Source organism: Diuraphis noxia, unplaced genomic scaffold (assembly GCF_037042655.1).
Source record: "Diuraphis noxia isolate RWA-SAM2 unplaced genomic scaffold, SU_Dnox_SAM2 contig0002, whole genome shotgun sequence".
Lineage (NCBI taxonomy): Eukaryota > Metazoa > Arthropoda > Insecta > Hemiptera > Aphididae > Diuraphis > Diuraphis noxia.
Genome location: NW_028301712.1, coordinates 66,564,720 through 66,587,046, shown reverse-complemented (window position 1 = coordinate 66,587,046; position 22,327 = coordinate 66,564,720). Strand labels below are relative to the sequence as shown.

Below are 22,327 nucleotides of genomic sequence, written 5' to 3'. Positions count from 1 at the left end.
ATTATTTTTTTCCACTTTATACCAAGCCTTCAACAAAGAGTATAAAGCAATAATCTGTAGATACATTTGTCCATAAGATAAATTCTAAATCTTCCCAAACATGTCATCTGTTTGCATATGTATATAAAGACATAAATATATATTTATATTTATTTTTAATTATATTGAGTTCGAATGTAGGCTACAAACCATTAGACCTATACTACTAGACAATCAATGAATTAATGAAAAACGTAACAATATACTGTGCTCAATCTTTCCCAAATTTACTCAAAATAATGTCATGTTATGACGTCATATTGTATTCTATCATGTAGCAAAAGAAAACCTCACGGACCACGTCTTGACTATCGTCCAACTGTGTATATAGCATAATATACATAATATCATGAACATGCCGCAGCAGTGTGTTGTGTGTTGGTATATCCGATAAAACAAAATTTATAATATTCATAATCTTCGCGCGTTTCCCTTACATAATAATATATACCTACGATGCGGTATATTAATCATATTTTTTTCCACGGTCATCCGCGTTGCCAGGAATCTGCCACCGGGCAGTGTAACATACATATATTATATATATACAGTATATATAGTGTATGATGTGGATGAGATATGGCAGAACCCGTCGCAGTTGCGCTGGAATGAAAAAATAAAAATTACGTGATAAATAATCGAGAAACGCACGGGAAAAAAAATAATAATAATAAAATACCAATCCGTTTTTCACCAAAACTAATCCACCTCCACCGCGCAGACCGCAGTTCTAAATATATTACGTGTACGTTCACATTTACGTGTATGTCATATAGTAGATACGGACTGTAGACGTAATAAATTTATACCTACGCGTGTAGGTATATGTATACAATATAATATATTATAATATGTACATTATATCATCGCGTATAAATAAACGGCCGTGCGACACCTATCGCGGGAAAAATGCGGTAACCCGTAAATTTATGATGGTTTTTATTATAAAGAGAAATACAATATAATATAATACACGTACCTACTGCACTCTGCAACTCTTGTAGACGAACAGTTCGGTGGATATTTAGGTATACGCAATATATATATATTTATATTTATATATCATTCTGCAGGCTACGCGAACCCATCATTTGTCGCATCGCAGAAACTATATTATATTATTATTATATGCGTAGGTAACGATTATGTGGCAAATAAAACATATGATATTATATTATTGTTACTATACTGATTCTGGTGGAAGACACTTAAACACAACAGTATAATATCTGAAAAAAAATATCAATATATTATGTACTGCAAAGTCAATAAAGTATGTGTCAACGTTTTAAACACCCCAAAGTAGTACCTCAAATATAAATAGGTACATATGTAATAATATGATACTGTAAAACCGATTAATCATGATTTTGTGTTTATTGTGATCAAACATTTTTATACAAATTACTGAATAACACGTTATGTATGGATTTGATTTATGTGGATAGTATAATTATTGTGTATAATCACTATAATCGATGCATCAGTGATCAACAGATATTTAATACAATTGTATTTTCAGCATTTTTAACAGTGAATTATATTATTACTACGGTACAGACTTATTGTAATTTAATTATTATTAAAAATACCCAGATAAAATCAAGAGTACAGCAACATTTAAAGAAATTGATTTACCTAACAGTTAAAAAAATAATATAAAAAATTACACTTGAAATAAGCTACTGAATAAATATATATTATTGAGCCAAATTATACATTTGTATAATAAAAGTATAATTTTTAAAAAAATCACAAAAAAATATACATCTAGTTATATCATTATATTATACGCACCAAATAAAGATATACTATAAAATCGTTGATTTTATACCTATATTTATTATAGATATGTTATAGTATAATTTATAATATTAGGTACTTATATGATTTCAATATTATTCCACTTTAGATTACTATAGTAATTTGAATTATTATACTGCACCATTGACCATGATGAAATTATTAGTATAAACCATTTTCCAAATCAAAGTATGACATTTCTTAGAGTTTATCAAGAATAATGTAATAATTTATAGTACATTTCATATTTGTTTTCATAATTTATAGGAAGTAAACACGACAGCCAATCGCCAAATGGCATATTGACGACTACAAAAAAATCTAATTTACTGAGGTTTACTTTTTTAAAAGTATTAAATATCATGTACCTACTCCAAATAAACCCCACCCTCCTAGTTAACTATGATAATTTACGATTCTGTATACGCATAAAATACATTTATAATGTATATACCTACCTAATCATTATTCGTATATTTAGTTACATATTATTATACCACGCGTATATAATATACCTATTGAATGATGTCCAAAAATATTTAAATTTTTCATTATATTATACTATATTTTTATGTTGCATTAAACATGATATATAATATTATTAAATAGATACACGAATAGAAGGTAAACGACCTGCAGCTGCAGGCCAGCAGATATTTTACACTGGCCTGGAACCGCGAACAAACCTCGTTCTTGCCCCAATATATTTTGTTATTTTTTTCTCCTAAGGTGTCATGCCATCGAGATTATATATATATATATACATATCGTACATGTATATACGTAATGTATAAAAGGGTTTTATATCACCCTACACGTGTATTTTCCCGCGCTCGTCTCTTATAAATTATAATACATCCTGTAATGCTACACTGCAGCAGTATAATATATTATGGTTACATTCATATACGGGAGCCTTGTAATATAGGTACTATAATATTATATTTTATATAATGGCCGAACAACAAAAAATTGGAACTATCGAATAGCTATATAATTTATAGTTTGCAGTGTATTATATACGCCTACAAAACTATACGGGTAATACGACCTGCCTGCCAATATTATACGATTTATTTATTTTAAAGAGCCTTTGCTGTTACTATACCTCTATGCCTACACGCATTACAGATTTAGAGCACAAACCTACATAATATATTATAGTACGTGTATATATGATTAAATTTAACATTAAAGTATATAAATGATATACTTACTACTATTACACGTGCAATTTGGTCGAGTATAGTTTATTATACGATATCGACATTTTAACTGCCGGGGTAACACAAAACGTCCCGCGTAGATTAGTAAATCATTATATGTAGGTACCTTATTATTATAGGTATAATGCGCATTTATATAATATAGTATTTCGTAGCTACGTGATATACCAATAATTATAATATATAGACCATTAAACAGTCGTGTGTCGACAAATATTTACATAGTAATATACTATACATATAGATATTATCAAGATATATTAAACTAGAATTAGTTATATGTGTGTATAAACAATAATTTTATAGATATCTAGTTACAAGTGTACAACATATTATATACATATATATGGACGATTTACAAGAGTATATTTAAATTAGCAAACATATTTCACACACACACACACATATATATATATATATAATGTTTGTTTTTTAACATTAAGGTTAAATAATAGCTACATTGTAATAATAATAAAGTCTTATAATATCCAAAAGGTTAGACTACGTTTATACAAATATATGTTTTCTAGAGGATTAATTATGAACAGCATTGGTAGGTAAATTTATTATGATCTACAATCGGTGTCCATATTATATTGAAATATGAATATATATTTAATATTTATATACGTTTGAATATTATGTATTTTATTGCATCGAAACGTGTATAACACGTTATAATATAGCAGTACTGAAGTATAGACCATCTCAAACACCTGATTCTCATTCATAATATCATTATTGCTATACGAAATATAATTACGTATTTTATATAGGTATTTATAAAGTGTATATACCTACTAAACTATTATATATTATTAAACGCGTGGTAATTGCGAGCTACAGAAATCGCATTTGTTTATTGATTTGCGACTATGTAAAAAATAATACGGTTCATAACAACTGCGTGGTAAATCAAATTAATATAATTTATACAATAATATTTTTATCCTTTTCTTTATATATTTGAAAGCACATAATATACATAACTTATATTTATATGCGTTTGCGTTTAAATTATTCAATTACATTGCATATATTATGTAGTTATAAACATATTATATTATCGTATAGTAATCATAATATATTATTATCGGTGCGATGAAAGTTAGCACATTCGGCGGAACAAAATCGGTAGGCTGCGTGGCGCGGCGGTCGATGATGGCGGGCGCGGTGTAGAAAAATGAAGCGACGGTCGGTCACCCGGACTGGCGGTGTGGGGGTACATGTGGGGGAGAGGGAGATGGTCGCTTGTACATTAAATTTCATGGCCGTTTGTCGCCGGCCATTGTGTTCGCGGAATTTGATTTACGGCGCTGCGGAGCTGTCTCCGAAAATCCCGAGACACGTGTACGCGCACCGCTCTCGTCCACCCTCTGCAGCCTCCGCCACACTCACGAACAGCGTATTATTATATTCATTTTACAATATATATTACGATAATATTTTATAAAATATAATGATCTAAAGGCGTATAGTATACGTGCGGGATAACTCGTCTCGGGAAAACTTTCGCAGTATTTAATTTAATTAACATTCGCACGCCGTCGGGTGGGGTGATGCACCGCGTTCGCGTCGAGGGGGTGCGTACGACGCCGGCGTTCCGCGCGCGCCATTATTATATCGGACTTCCGGTCGGTTGCACGTCCGGGGCCGTGTTCATGTGTATATATATATATATAGGTATAGTATATATTATTATTATATACTGCAGCACAGAGCGTTTACGCGCCATTTCTCAGCGGACTCGCGGCGACGCGGCAATAACGGCGTACAATCGCCATCGTTATAACATTACCGGGTCGCTGGACCTACAATAGCCATATCATAATAATATATACGCGTACCCCGTCGAATTTCATATTTTTTTTTCGCCTTTCCGCAACGCATGTGGGTCTATTAACGCGTGCAGGTTCCAGCGAATATTATGGGCTCGCGTGCCCCGTGTTGAATGTGCTGGAAACATTATTATTTAACTGTATACGCGGGAAAATCCATATAAAGCAAATAAAAAAAAAAATTATATATATGCGATGTACGTACATATAATATATAGGTATATACACGATCCGCAGCTATACGAAACCTCACGTCGATAATAATAATAATACAAATAGACAGTGAACGTCGGTCGCGGATGCTTTCCAGCGTGTGGGAATATTAAAGCGACTATTTATGTTTATAATCTATGTGCCGCATCCCCGGCTCGTGGTGGGAAAATATGACGAGTGATGAAGAATAAAACCTTTTTTTATTTTTTTTATATATATATATATATAATATGCGGTACGTGAACCGCTCGTCTCCGGATCGAAACAGACGCCGATTTGCCGTCCCTCGCGCGACAGTTTCACATCAATTCCAATCGCGATCTTCGCGAAGTGTAAGTATCAGTAAGCGTAGACGTCTCGAGGATAATAGTATGTGCGATACTCGTTTTATATATTATTGGTGTTGTAGTTGCATATGTCGCACATTGCATATTTATCCACATCATTTCGTACCCGTTTGCACGCGTTTCATTAATAATTTCGTTTTACGGCGTCCATATCTTAGCTGCAACTCTCGAGACGACCAGCCTATATCATAGGTATTATTATATATTACACGTAATACATATTATAGTGTATATAAATAGATATATATACATTACAAATACACCTTTACCTATATATAATATAACTGCCGCGGGAACGACTCCGCAGCAGTTCATCCACCGAAACACACCCCACCGCACGCACGCTGCACCATTGTCTACCCGACTTTATTGTACCTTAGGTATCTTATATCAGCACAAGGCATACACATAGGTAAGTTTGACTCCCTCGGGCCAGCGATATGAGAATAAATAATTTACCTATTTACGCAGCAGTATATAATATATATATACACCCACCTACGTTTTATAGCGCAATATTCTCTAAAAACCGATGTTATACCGATGTTATACCGGTAAAACGACGTGTCCAATTATTTACAACCTGTATACACGATATAACAAGGAGGAACCGAAAAAAAAACGGTAGTAGCGATCGAACGCGGCACTATTTTGATATGATAAAATATATAGATTATAACCCTATTCCTATATATACGAGTACTTCATATATACCGCGGTCAATATTATATAGATACATAATAAAACGTGTATTATAATATAATATGATCAAACACTACATTATTATTATTATTATTATTATATAATTTTCTTGTATAAGTCGGTACATCGTACATCATCGTAACAGCGTAGTATATAGCTCACACGTAATAAACACCATCACTAGGTCTAATTTTTACACGCGATAAAAATGAAAAAGGAATGCCATCACTGCCGTCTTACAATTATATGTTTATATGTGATGCGCGAGTCATCCCCTATATACGCCATACTAATATGGTCAATGCTACTGCTCTGCAGTGTGTGTGTGTGTAACGACCCTCTTCTGGAAAACGATCATTATTGTACGGGCGATAAATTCGTGTTTATGGCACTCGTGCAAAGAAGATCGGCCCCGGTGGTTTTATTATTATATATTTTTCTTTTCGTGAACGCTACCTATATATATATAGGTATGATGTAGACGCACATACGAATATAGATATATACCACCAGCTATAATAATATTGTTTGCCGAAGCTCGCATGACATATATTATGTTTTCTCGTCGGGTATGGCCTGCAAGTCTCTTTGATTGAAATCTGCCATTTGTGCGACGGTGTTTGTCGCGCCGCAGCAGCAGCTGAGTATTGGCGGAAGCCGGAGCGAGCTTTTGGCGCGGGAATGTTAATCTTTCGCGTTTGTTTGCCGCTGCAGTTGCTGCCGCCGAGACGCAGTTCGGAAGGAAAACCCGCGGAGACCGTTTCCGTCTTCCGGTCCGGAACCGACCGCCGAGGGATAGGAGAGCGACGAAGACGCCGACGTACATTGAACCGGGGGACGGGGACCCTATGGTCCGTGAATTCCCGCACCCGCGTTCTCTGTATTCGTGTGTATATAACATAAAGTGGGTATACGCAGTGCTGCGGCAGCTACACATATATTATTGTACATAAAGTGTGCGTTATATAGCTGCGGCGTTCGGTCACGCGGAAGACCAGAACCGCCGTGTACATACGGGGTGGAGCCGTTATAGATGACGGTCGGGTTGTTGGTGGTGCGAGGGGTTGCGCAAACGACGCTTGGTACGACGGCCGAATAGTTTTCTTCCGTTTTTATATTATATACATACACGCTACTCGATTTTTCCTACAACGCGAAAAACACACACTACACTACCAAACACACATTATATTATATACCTATACTTTTGCAATATAATACACACATTTATGTATTATTCCTATATATGATCGTATAGTTTTTTCTCGTCTCGCGACCCGCACCGTATACCGAGATCGCAGCTCTACTGTAAGTAATGTAGGTAGGTACTAATGAGAATATTCTATACGATAAGACGTAACACGTAAGTTTACCTACTGCACTTGTGGCGAAAAACGAACCTCATTAGAAATTTACATCCGACGAACGGTCGAAATTCCTATATAGTCATATAATATATTATGTATATAATAACAAAATATGGTAAATTATGAGGACTGTGCGCTTCTCCTCTGAACGACGTATTATATCGCTTTACCGCCACTAAACACCACACGCAGTATACTGCATAATATTGTATAATATAGTAGGTAACCTGGTTTATGCGACACTATAGCATAAAATGTGTAGGTATATACAGCGCACCGGGTCGGCCAATTCGGATGGTATTCTACACATTCGTGTGTTGTCGGGTCGTAAACAATTTGCTGGGACGCATATAGTGTCGAAACGCGGCGCACAATCTCATATAGGTAACCTACACACACACACACATATATAAATATATATTATACAGGATAAGTACCTATCATAAAGAAACACTCGCCGTGCATATTTAATATTTATATTATATATTTAACGTAAGCCTATGCACGCGTGGTACTTGCTGTTTAGTATATACCTTCAAAAAGGGTGATCCGTTTAAGTGTCCGATTTTTTGAACATATTTTTTTATATAATATTATGTGATATTGTAATTTAAGAAAAAAAATTGTTTTTTTCAATGAGCATATACCTTTTCCATTTACCACAATAGAATATTATTTGGAGTATTTCAATCCATAAAGATGAAATTTCCGACTATTAGTTCATTAGTTATTATATGATATTCTAAAGTGCAGTAAATGATAAATGTATTAGTCTAGAACAGTGGTATTCCACAAAATTTCGTCCACCATACTATGCTTATCTAAGCTTTAATTTAAATATTATTATAAATTTATAACTAATAAGCTACTCGTCTAGACATTTCATAATTATAGATATACTGTTTTTGCGCATATTGAACGATAATAGTAATGGTGCAAATAAGCAATATTTGACACAACACAAATATCGAAACGTTGTTATCTTCCGAATAACAACAAATAGTAAAGTAGGTACATCGTGATTAGATACAGTAAGTCAATTCGTTATACGTTTGATAAAACTTCGAAAATATTTTACCACAATAACCAAACTGCAGCATTTATTTATTACCACATTATGTACCTATAATACTAAAATATAGCTTAAGCAATAGCAGTAAATGGCACTTGATAATATGAAATTCATATTTTGTATATATATTCCGTTCACAAACTTTAATTACAAGAACTCTGTTATTTTAGCCATTTGGCATTTGGTATACGATATCTGTCATTTTCATTTATACCACACAATAAAATAGTGCAAACATTTTGAAAAAATACTGAACATTGTTATAAGGTACGTACTGAATGCTGCAAGATGTTTTATCTGCGTGAGTTTCTGTTTTGTACATTGTAGTATTGAACCCCTAAGTAAACATTATATTATATAAAACCCGATATATCAACAGAAAAAAATTATATTTAGATATATATCTTTAAAAAATAACTTAACTAGGTTTTATATATCCAAGTTTTTACTATTTATATATATATGATACGGATTATTGAATAATACTGGAAACATACCTATACATGCATTTGACATATACCTCATAAAAAATATTTTCTGAACTAAAAATTCAATAATTTCTATACATACTAGGGACAAGGTATATATGAACTGGACCATGCAGTTTTTCATACATATATAGTACCTTTCTGTTTACATAGTATTGATATATGTACGGCTTGTACCTATTATATAATATATATAGAATAAGTCATGTACAAAGTATATTTCATGCTTTCGACTGCGGGGTCAAAATGCATTTTGATAAAAAAAAAATATACGTATATTAAACGTATATTGTACCGCATAGGAAGAAAACTCACGACTTTTTATATTATGTTTTTTAACTATATGTAGTCTACCTGTACCATGATTCACGGTTTAAAAGTTGTCAACCAACACGAAAAGTAAATAATAACAGACGACATGTAGGATGTAGACTATAAAATTTTCCGTGTGCCCACACACACTCACCATAGTATACTTCGAACGAATGTACACGCGTATACATATCATATAATATAATATAATATACTCTGTACATTATAAGTACTGCAATGTGTATTTACGATCAAACATATAAAGCAAGCTGATGTATAGACTACACTGCACTCGAATAGCCGCCGAAGCAGTACAAAAACTGCAGTATACATACATACGACGTAAGTTCCTATATGTGTGTGTGTGTATATATATATATATTACATAGTCGATAACAATCGTGACGTTTTGATTCATAATGCGTTTTTTGTAATTTATAGAAAACGCACATTATCGAGGAAATTAAAAAGTTCGTTCTAAACTACATCTGATATATAATACAGTATACTTTATAATATATTATCATACTTCGTAGGCATGTTAGGTATTATACCTACGCCAGACAACACGGAACCAACTCAGACTTTGGTTTTTTTTTTTTTTATCTCGTATCCATATAATATAATATTACATATATATATATATACAAAGGTATTTATGTATACAAGTATATCACGTAATGTATATGCGCGCAAACGAGCATACATACATATAATATTATACACTATCATGTTCGTGTGTTTTCAAGAATTGGTCCCCCCGAGTTAAGCATTTCACATAACATTATGAGTGTAATAATTTCATAACAACACGAACTTTATGTATCACAATTCACAGTTAGCTATACATTTATTACTTTTAGAAATTATGTATAATATGCTACGCGTGGAAAATGAATAAAACTGACGTATAACAATGTTTTGTAATCTTTGAGTACACTTACACACTTATGTATATAATAATAAAAATATATATACATTAAATACGTAGGTATATAAAAAATTATGCTTACGGTATTTTATAACAATTAAGAATAGTCTATGGCTTGTATAAGTACACATATAGGAACGTACCTATTGTCAATTATTACCAGCGATTGTCGTTCAGTATTGTTATAAAATAAAATTAAAAATATTTATATATTAACGACATTAATTTATGTATAATGAATATAAAATATACATATAACCAATACATTTTTCACTTTGCTCAGATTCCAAAGTATCTGATGGATATACTAGTTGCGGAATGTATTTGTGGGTAGGAAGGGATCCTATAAATATTTTTAGTTGATTGGGAAAGAGCTTTAACTTGCGAAAATTTTAATTCTAGAAGTATAAAGTATATTCGTCCTGTACAACCATCTATTGTAAATAGATTATATATAAGTAAACTGTTTTCCAACTATTGTTGAATTTTAACCTGCAAATATATCATGTGATAAGTATCACATGCGATTGATCGCATAATAATATATAAGGACCTATGCATAAATAATGTGTTTCGTCATCGTGCATCAATACTTATCAAGCACATCCTATCAGCTTATCAGATATCAACGATTAGTAGCAATCACAAAATGTCACTCAACTGTAGATTTATAAATTTAGGTTATATATTATATTATATATATAGATTAAATATATACACGTACATTTAGGTTCATAAAATGGCTTTCTCATCCATAGAGGTAATGAATATTATAGTATAGATATTATAGTGAGGGGAAGGACTGTCCGCAAGGGTGAAGTACCGCCTCGTAGCACCACGATTCACCACCAAAAACAAAATTTTAAAAATATAGCTGATATTATATTTAATCAGATATCATATTATGATATATTATTGCTTAATTTCTATTTATCCCCGAAATAAATTGTTATATTAAAATCATTGAATTAGTATACCTAATTATATATCTGTTATACCAATGTAAGGTATAAATTATTTGATGTTGCTTAAAAACCATTTGGTATTTATGATATTAGTAAGTAATTTACAATAATATTTTCTCTAGTATTTTAGTGTTTAAATATTAAAAAAATTAAATAAATAAAATAAAATTTTTATTTATTTAAAAAAGTTAATGGAATTACGATTGAAAAATAATGTGTTATAAATCGATGAATAAAATAATGCAATAATATTATATTATGTTGATTGAAATACGTTTTCCAAATTCATAAAAAGTAAACAAGTCTTTGTAATTTGTCTTCAACATAGTGCAATTGCATTAATTATACTAATATTATAGAAGTTATAGTATAATACCTACATACTAAAATGGCATAGTATTTAAGTATTCGTTTAGATTTAGGTAATAATAATATCTCTTACGCGCGAGAATTAGTCTGATAAATTATTTCCACGTTATTAAACAATGATTTGTGTGATTCAGTGTCCATATAATCATATACATTATGTTATAACTTCTAAGTACCCAATAACTAATAAATACACGTTACAGTGCCTAAATTATCGTTCTTCTTCGATGGTATTGTATATTATATTGTAACTATAATGATATATTTAATCTCTCAATTTATAGCTAGTGCCTTGATTTATATATATATATATACTGTATAGGATCATTTATATACATTTGAAAAAATTAATATACACTACTACATACGTACTATTACTAACTCTCACTTACTAAAGCACAAACAATTTATCGATTTTATTACCATACAGTTGTAGGTATTATATATAGTGCCTGACTTATGTTATTTTTCTGTAATAATATTTAAATTAAATTACGAGATAAAAACAAAGTATGTGTAGTGTGTAGCTACTTTATGAATTTGACACTACCATTCCTCTAACAATAGCATTTGTGATTACTTATGGGCCGTGAAAGGTTATAATAAAACAAACGATTTCATTGTAAAAAAAACTTTCTAGTCTACCTATAAGTACTCGTCGATTCAATTACGATTATAACTGTGCAGTGTACCGTAACTTTTTTTGATATAACATTAAAATCTTCGATACATAGGTAGGTACTGTACATATGCGTTTAAATAGTAATCATAATTTAACGCTTTTTTTAATGTGACAAATAAAAAGAAAGTAAGTTGTCATATTATAATTGAAACTTGAAAGATGATACATTAAAATTATGTATTACTATTGTACAATCAAAGTTTTTCACTTAAACACCTAAATAAAACATGTATTTCCGCTGGAGAAAATACCACCAAGTTGGTACCTTCCTAAATGTATAATAATACAAGGGATATGAGCGCGCGAGAAAGACCACTTGGACAATCAGAAATGCATCAGTTCGTGATCAGAATGCAACGTTTTAGTACGTGCACTTGGATGTCGGTCGTCGAGTTTGATCGTGAACGGGTTTTAAATATTTTTGTGGATAAAAAACTATATAGATACAGAAAAACGCAGGTATATAGAAATTATTTATATGCATATTATACGTATACAATATACGCACACGCGCGGCGGCGCGCTAACGACGAAAATCTACTACGGTCATGTCGCTCGTATATAATATAATCGCTTTAGATTTCCTGGAGATTTCTGATGTTATTATGTTTTTCGAGAGAGTGAGAGAGAAAGAATGAGTGAGTGGTTTGTGCCAGTAGAATGAGAAAAAAACAGACTAACGATAAATCTCGTCGAATTTTTTTTATTTTGTTTAAGGTTGATATTTAAAGCGACTGGAAACCGCCGCCGCACAAGAGAAATTATTTCGGCGAGTAGTATAAAACTTTAAAGAAACAGAGGGAAAAAACGCTTTGTAAAGAGTGAGCTCGGCCGACTATATACGGTTGAATATAAAATAATAACGAGAATGACAAAAAAAAACCCGTCCTCAGATTATTAAGAAGAACCTTGGTCGAAAAAAAATGAAATTCGCGCGAACCGTATAATATTATTGTAAATATATAAATCCCCCGCGGCGTGAGACCTCTCCTGATGCACAGCACTTATTATACGCAAGAAACTATGCGGCTGGTCGTAATTAGACCACGTTATTACGTTAAATTTATGCACATCCGACGCTTTGAAGTCCGTCAGCTGTCACACGATATCTTACTTGCTGAATGCAAAGGGTGTGGTTGGTCGCCGAATTTCATTTTTCTTCTGGTTTTGCCGTTGACTCCTAAAACCGCACACTTTTAATTAAGTACAGAACAAAACCACACATTTTTAATTACGACCCCAAAAAGGTTATACTTACCTAGATAAGATACACTTAATAATTTGTAATTAATTAAAAAAAAAAAAAAATGTAAAGCGTGTAAAATTTTTAAAGTTTGATTGGCAGAAATCTATTACCAACGTTTTTTAGGTCTCTAATATAATTTGACTGCATGTTGTAACCGTGGACGTACAATTTTCAATAAAACATCCCAAACCACATTTACACCATTACACAATCTAAATTTTCTGTATTTAAAATTGTCGAGTATTGAGCACTTAGCACGTTTATTACTCTCAATTATTTTAAAATCCATTATTATTCCTAATTAAAAATATTTTAATAATTTAATAAAACTACAAAAACCACTGAATAACTATAGATAAGCACTGTATTGGGTACTGTATACACAAGAGACAAAACCGACTAATAAAATAATAATGAGTGTCGACTTAAGTCTTAAAACGTGTTAGCATGATTATTGCAGTATATCTTATAACCTTATCTTATCTAATCCGTTAGTTAGAACTAAAAATAGTGTGCGGTTTTAACTACTATAAGTGTAGGGTATTTTGTTATATAATGACCGAAAAAGTGTGCAGTTTTTGTCCATCGACCTTTTCAGGTCAAAATCAAAAGTGTGTGATTTTTGGATTCAACCGTTTTCGCATATCATTATTACATAATTTCAGTGAGAAAAATAATATAAATGAAAAAAAAAAGTATTATTATTTATTATAATATACAAACATACATATAATATATCATTTATTACGTTACAACAACAAATATACGGAATGATCACATGAAAACTATAATAATTTAGAAAATCTAAAAACTGTAATGTAGTAATTTTTATATATTTGTGTTGACTCATGTTAAAATATATTTCAAACGGGTTCCGAAAATCCTCGAGGAAAAAATCTATCATATAGTGTGAATGTAATGGTCATCGCGTGAAGCCTACCAAATGAGCACCATATTATAAGTGGCACTTTTAGCTTATTGTTGCAACAGAGTTGATTTGAAAATTGAAATCTCTGTTGTCTATAAATCACATATTATGTCACTGATCATATTATTATAGAGTTAAACCGTACTACAAACAATCGAGCGTACATCTTATATCTACAATGATAAAACATATCACTGTTACGCTGTGTCCTATATATTATAGCCTATAGGTATATGCGTATATGTATATATATGTAGAATTGTAGAATTGCTTTTAACTGCGTTAAATATAATATAACTACCTATTGTAGTAAACTAGTAACTATACAAGCTATATATGAATATTTAATACGATTTATAGCACTGGTCTCTATTGAGAGTTCTTAAATTCAATGAGAAAAAAAAAATTAAAAAACATTTACATTTCTATTACATAAACGTCCACGACCGTCGCAACCTTACACACACACACGATAATAATTAATATTCTTTTATTATAACATAATAATATTATATGTGCCTTGTGCGCTGCGTGTATAATAAAATATTAAAATAAGTGAAAACAGAAGTCGCGTCCAACCCTTGAGTGAAAAAAACAAAACAAAACGACATTCGATTTTATTTTTTTTTTACCCGTCCACGTGTGACATAACGTATACAACGCACGAACTCCAACTCTATTCGTGTCCCATACCTTATAAGCCCGGCGTGACGTCACCTACATATAGACATATAGTGGCGCATTGTTGTATTTATTCTGAAGATTTACACTAAACACACTATATAGGTGTACGCGTTGTACTGCCTATAATATAATACGCGTGATAACGTGCGAGAGTGTATAATAATAAAAATAATATTATTATTATTATATAGGTAAAGCGCTCGTGTGTGTTCCCTTTCGTTTTATTATCATTATTATTATTATTATTATTATTATTGTCGTGTGTGTATAATAGAATCCACGCACACCATACATAACAATATTGTATATACCTACCAAGAGGTGCACAATCGGGACGCGAGGGGACGGCGGTGGATAACAACCGGTAACATTGTAAATCAAAGGTAAAACCGGACAGACGGGGAGACACGCCTACGACGACGACGAAACAGGACACTGAATTCCCATATTGGTCGGCAACACGACTCGGGCAGGCCAGGCCAACTGGACGTTTCCACAGCAGTATATAATATGATATAATGTAATATAATAACACACTATTATATTGTATACAAAACAAGCGTATACGCATTATAATATTAGTATTATTATTATTTTATTATTATATCGCAGTGGTGTATAATAGAGTTAAACTTACGATATCCCTTGGAGTTTTTTTCTGTTCTTTTGGGATTTATTTTCCTTTTTCTCCGCTACTGAAAAAAATGATTACACCGAGAAATAAATACAAATAGGTTGCATATTGCAATAAATATATAGGTATAAATTAATATTTGATGATAAACCAAAGTTCCTAGGTATATAATTTTTCTATTAATTGTAATTTTTTTTTTTATTAGAATTGCATACAATCAATGTATAATAATCACAAAAGTAACACATGTGTATGCACTTATTCCAAAATCACTGAAATTGGGAGCAAGTTATCGGGTGATGTAATTAAATATGTAAAGCTATGAAGTTATAAAATATACATGTACCTATAATTTCAAAATTATTAATGAGTAGGCATCTGAGATTATCGTATGTGTGAATATGGATGTTATACATTATAATATTTTAAAGAGATCGGACTCGGTCATATGCTTAACTACATTATATAGTACTTTAGTACCTACTCGTATACCTATATATGGATATATTATTATATTATCAAACGGAATGCGTGAGATAACTGATCTCGGATTGCCTACCCATTCATTTGATGACCCTTATTATGCCATTAAATAGTTAAGAATTTTCTAAAATAGATAATAGTAGTGAATTACGATCGAGTGCATTGAAAGAGAATTCTTTTATGTGATTGCACGTTTGAAAACAATATTAAAATTATCAATAATAAAATTGTAGTAACGCTGCAGTCCTATTATAATAATAGTATACCATTATATTTAACTATAATATAAATTATCTGCAGTTACTCAGTTTATTTATGTATTTTTAATACCCAGAGTCCAACAACATTCATGAATAATTTATTTTCCTGTTATTTTTGCATAAATCAACCTATAAAATCCTATACATAGGTAGATTATGTATCTATTTATGCTACTGTCGCGTATATACTTTATAAGTAGTAAATAAAATTACTTCAAAATCTAGTTTTCTGAAAATTGTACTGGTGCTGCAACAATAGTGCGCTTAGAATCGTTTTACTCCAACCGATCCAACAATGAATTTTACATGTTTTATTATTCGTATCTTTGAATTTCCCTTAAGAAAAAAAATATAACCTAATGGGTATAATAAATCGTTCTGCGTGGTAAGACCCTACGGGGAATGGTGTTTTACGGAGACGTTCGTTTCTACTTTTTCCAAAGACGTATTAAACAAAACGAGGACGTTAAAGGAGATAAAAGAGGCAATATAATTCCGCAATGCGGGCGTTATATAAAGAACACACACACACAAACATTTATAATATATATATATAAATAAATTTCACTAGTATATAAGCAGATAGAGACAGAGAGAGAGAAAACGGGAAAGAGTTGGTGGATAAGAGTGCACGGTTAGATATGCGGTGGGGGGGGGGGCAGAAGAAAACTCTGATAAAGCAATAACCGTAGATCTGCGTCCGGGGGCAAGGTTTACCTAACTAACTCCCAGGGCATTATCTCTGAGAAAACTTTCAGCTAAATTGACTATTTTCTAAGGTCTTCTTCGTTTTACTTTATGCGGCACCAAGCGATTCCGATTTTTATCAGGCCGTAAACTTTTATCGTCCCACCCCCGCGCATTCGCTAACGTTAAATTTATTTGTGGCCGCCATAAATTTGACGTAACGGAAAAATGGATATTACTGCGCCGTTAAAACAAGTCGAGAACAACTCACCCCATTTAACGGCGCTCATCTACGACCGGCTAAGTTTAATCAATCCATTAACAAGACCTTTATACCCTCTTATTTTTTACTTTATTATTTTTTAACTACTTCATTGGTGTCTGAGTACAGATTTACCACAAAATTGACCAATTACATAAATTAAATTGATCGCAATTAAATTTTACGTATTTCTTTCCATGGTTACATTGCATTTAAACGGTTTCGGTACTAAAACAATTCGAATACCCGTAAAAACACCTTTATATTTCAGCTAATAGATCTGCAATAAACTTTTTTCCTCCTACAAAGTTTGAAAAGTTAGTTTAGCGAGATGAATTAATTATTACTCTCTTATAAAATATAATGTATAATATTATATTCGTTGTATATTTATTATATTGGTATTTGAATTTTTATTTTGTACTTGCAGTATTCATTATCAACACGAACCGTCAACAACAAGTATTAAATAACACGAACCAGCAAATAAAACTTGTCAAACTAATGGATGTGTACGCAATATATTATAACCATTTAATAGGATAAAAAATCTATTTATGTTGTTTATTTGAAATAAATAGTTTAATTAAATAAAGTGTGATAATAATTATGAACCGCAAAGTTGTCTTTACGATAAAAATTAGCCAACAAATATATATGATAATATATTTGGAATTGACTGATGTGCAACAAATTAAATTATAGATTTCATATATACATAATTAGAAACCGGCAGAGTAATAAACTTACCGATATTTTATAAACGATTTTTAAGATAAATGTATGTAAAAATGGTTTCTAAAATCAAAAATTTCGTTAGACCTTTATTTTGAATAAATTTAAATATGTATTTTAGTTACGTTCTACAATAAATAGTTACTAATATTTTTTTCAGTTTTAATACCAGCTATTGTTACTGTTGCTTACTATTGAAAAATCATCACTGTGGCGTCATTAGTTACATAAACATAAGTTTCTGCAAAATAACCTAACCTAACAACAATTATTGGTATCTAGCATAACGAAATGACAAAATTTAGTAAATAAAAAATACATCTAAATACATATTGAATAGGTATATAATATATTTGGACAAAACAGACTTTTTGAAATATTCAAGTTATAAATAATAATAATGTATATAATAATAGTGCGTTATAAATATTACAATGCATGTATTTTATACCAACAAAATTATATTTTGGTGTGCCATAGATGTGTTTTGTTTCTATAATTTAGAATTTATCGTTGTTATTATTATTATTGACTATTTAAGTAATTAGATAATAGGTAAAACACTAAAACGGCATTACCTATACATATATAAAACAAAAATATACAATGAAAACTAGACATTATAATATGATGACGCAAAGTATCGTTTTGTATGCTAATTATTAAAGTCATCTCAAACGTAAACTCCGTTTTGATACTGTGATATACACGAGCGCGTGCTGCTGTATAGCGAGAATATAATATATCATTATAATATAATTATGTTCGTTTAAAGATAATATTGAAATTTAACAGGTTATAATGGAAACTACTTCTGTAGCAATAAACTAATAACAGGGTAATATAATATAATTTAATATAATATAATATAATATAATATTATGTTATGCTGTAGTATGCATCGGCAGGACGTTTCTCCGTATTTTTGTTTCCTTAAATAATAATTGCTTATTATTTTCATTTATTTTTTTTTTATATGTTAGCTTTTGGTGTTTGTCGAAACGACCGGCTAACTATTTTATATAGGTTTAGTGGTGCCGCTAATTTGTTTATTATTAAGTACCTCTAAGCCACCTAGCCACATAACTATAGGTATAGTTACACTTATATACCTATATATTTTATAGGCACCCTCTGACCCCTTACATGTACCTACCCATATATGCTCGTATCATACAATTCAGGAATGTCATTTTTCACGCGACGATCGCGTTTGGTTTGCCGAGTCGCTGAAAAAAAAACACGTAAAATGAACACGAGTGTAGGCATACACACAACCTTCCCGCTGTATATAATTTACAGACCTATTAAAATGAGTTACGAGAAGCGTGATTTCGAATAATAATTCTTGTTTCGATTCATTTCAGCAGTTGTATATGTATAGGTATGCGCGTGTATACATTATAATTAGCATTGTTATAATTACAGATCATATTAACGGGATATTTAATCGGTTGTTGCTAATTATTCATCTCCGTGATGTCAACGATTAATATAATATTTTATAGCGATATAATTCGTGTACATTTTGGACGATGTCACGCATGCAATTACCTCCTCATGTACATAATGTAGTAGTACGTATGAGGTGTAGTAGCTATAAATATATAATATTTTAACGACCAATAATAATTATATAGCTGTATACAACGACAATAATTAACAACGAATAAAACGAAATAAAAAAATAACCCTCATAAACGCAGGATATTTGATATTATGGTAATATTTTATGCTTAAAAATTCGAAAACACCAGTTTTTTATCGTAAATTGATAAATATTAATATATTACATGTAATTTATAAGTTACATAGGTACCTATTATTCCATACTTATATCCAATGGCAAGCATACTAAAGTTTACTCCTTAAATTATTGGCTTTGGATTCATACCACGATACAACGATAGTAAATTGTTTTGTTTCAGATAAACTGAAAATTTTCTGAATTTAAATGATCGTGGATTTCTCTCTCTATATTTGTAAAAAATCACAAATTATATATTTTACAAAAATATTAAAAACAGAAAATCGAATGCGGACGAACGCGTGAAACAACTTGTATCATATTATATAGGTACCAACTACCTACTATAGTACTAAGCGCTGGCAAAACGGCAATAATAAATAATGGTAATTAAAAAATTAAATAAAAATAAAAAATTACGAGAACAGGTATGTTTATTATGTTATATACGATGGCGAACAATAATAACGCGTTCGTAGTTCGTATATAAATTAAAAAAGTGCCGGCAGGACGTGTTCGCCGGGTGCATGTATAATACATGTGTACATGCACGAGGTGTTCAAAATAATATATATTTGATAAAATGTGCGTTATACGAACGAATAATAATCATAAAATATAAATCCGTATCTGGCCTTGATTTTTCTGTTATTTTTAATTAACGCCTTGGGATATACGCACGCCGAAGTAATTAACCGGGTGCGTGTTACACCGTGCTTAATCGATGTCGTAAATATCAAAACGTGAAATTTTACCCGAAAATGTATGTGAACTGGCAAAAATATAGCTCGTGTCGCTCTTGCATTGTCCGACGCTGCCACTGCTACTGTTGCTGCAGAAGACCGATAGTGGACGAAAAATTACGGCCCTGTTGGCCAGAGTGATTGTATTTATGTGACAAAAAAAAAAAAAAAAATGATAATAATATAATAATAATTAATAATAAATAACCACTAGATTAAAAATCTAATTTAAATTTAAAATGTGTTAATATATAGTCTAAAATCGGCAGTAATTATTATTATATACAGTCGTGGTTCTATAATAACGTAGGTATATGGTAAACCCGATATAAATGTGTGTATATAATAACTATCTATAATATAGAATATCATACCTATGTTATACGTATTGCATTATAATACGCGCTTCATAAATTTAAATATTCATACGTACACTGTAGTGAGTGTATGTACCTATATAGTTATAGCAATATATTATATATAATCGAATAAAATTCGTGTACAAATTTCGGGTTTTATTTTATCTAATATAATAATAACTAATTCATAATAATGTTACTACTAATAGCATAATAGATGTCTAGATACCTACCTAATCGAATATTTTTTATAATAAGAATGTTGTTCATTTTTTACGCATTGATTATACGGCGTATAGACGTCTATTGACCACAATATTACCAGTTTTTATACATATTTATTGATTTATATATATATATGTGTAAGAAGATTTGGGTGGTATTTTAACGTAGTAGCAATATATAATATAATATATATTTGTAGCATTTATTGATTGTTACCGATATACCTGAAAATATTTGGAATACTTTTATAGTATTTAAGTATTTTAAATGCTTTTTTCGGAATACTATTTTTACGAACTATTCTTTGTATTTATCAAAAATACCTTACACCCATGGGTGTAAGCTTCTTATAGCTAGGTATAATCAGGGATGTAGTGGAGGGTATGCGTGAGTATGCGGCGCATACCCACTTTTCAAATTTTTAAAAGAGAGCATACTAAAGAAAAAAACTTTAGACCGGAAGTATGTGCTGAAGAACATGCGTATTCCCACTTCACAAAAATTGTTTTAAACTATAGCTGACAGATTATTATTGTATTATGTATTAGATAAATAAATATACTTTATAATAATATTAGGTAATTACATTGTTAAAGTTATTATAATTTAAAATCAACTGAATAAAATAATAATTAATTAAATATGTTATTAATTTATATAACTGAAAGGATGTGGAGGTGGAGGGGTTGATGCAAGCCGTAGCCAGACCAAATTTTCTGGTGGGGCAAAGCAAGCTTTAGGGGGGGGGCGTTATATATAAAACAATGTCTGTCTAATATTTTTAAGGTGGCAACGCCCTTTCCCACCGTGGCTACGGGTCTGGTTAATGACAAAAGCTACCACATATGTAGCATACTCACAAATAACTTTAGGACTACATGCCTGGGTATAATAGAAACGTCGATTGATTTTACAGTGAAAATTAATGATCCATTCAAATTTTATTTATCTAGGTACCTAATTGTAGCTACAATCGAATG

The 22,327-nt window shown here is 31.1% G+C and overlaps 1 long non-coding RNA gene across 1 annotated transcript in view; it reads left to right on the top strand.

The window, feature by feature from the left end:
- LOC149058815 (uncharacterized) overlaps positions 1 to 18,001 on the top strand; it is a 136,487-nt gene extending 118,486 nt beyond the window's left edge. The window contains exon 3 of the long non-coding RNA XR_016190120.1: positions 17,969 to 18,001. This is a non-coding gene — a long non-coding RNA (uncharacterized LOC149058815). The remainder of the gene's footprint in view (positions 1 to 17,968) is intronic.
- The last annotated feature ends 4,326 nt before the right edge of the window (positions 18,002 to 22,327 follow it).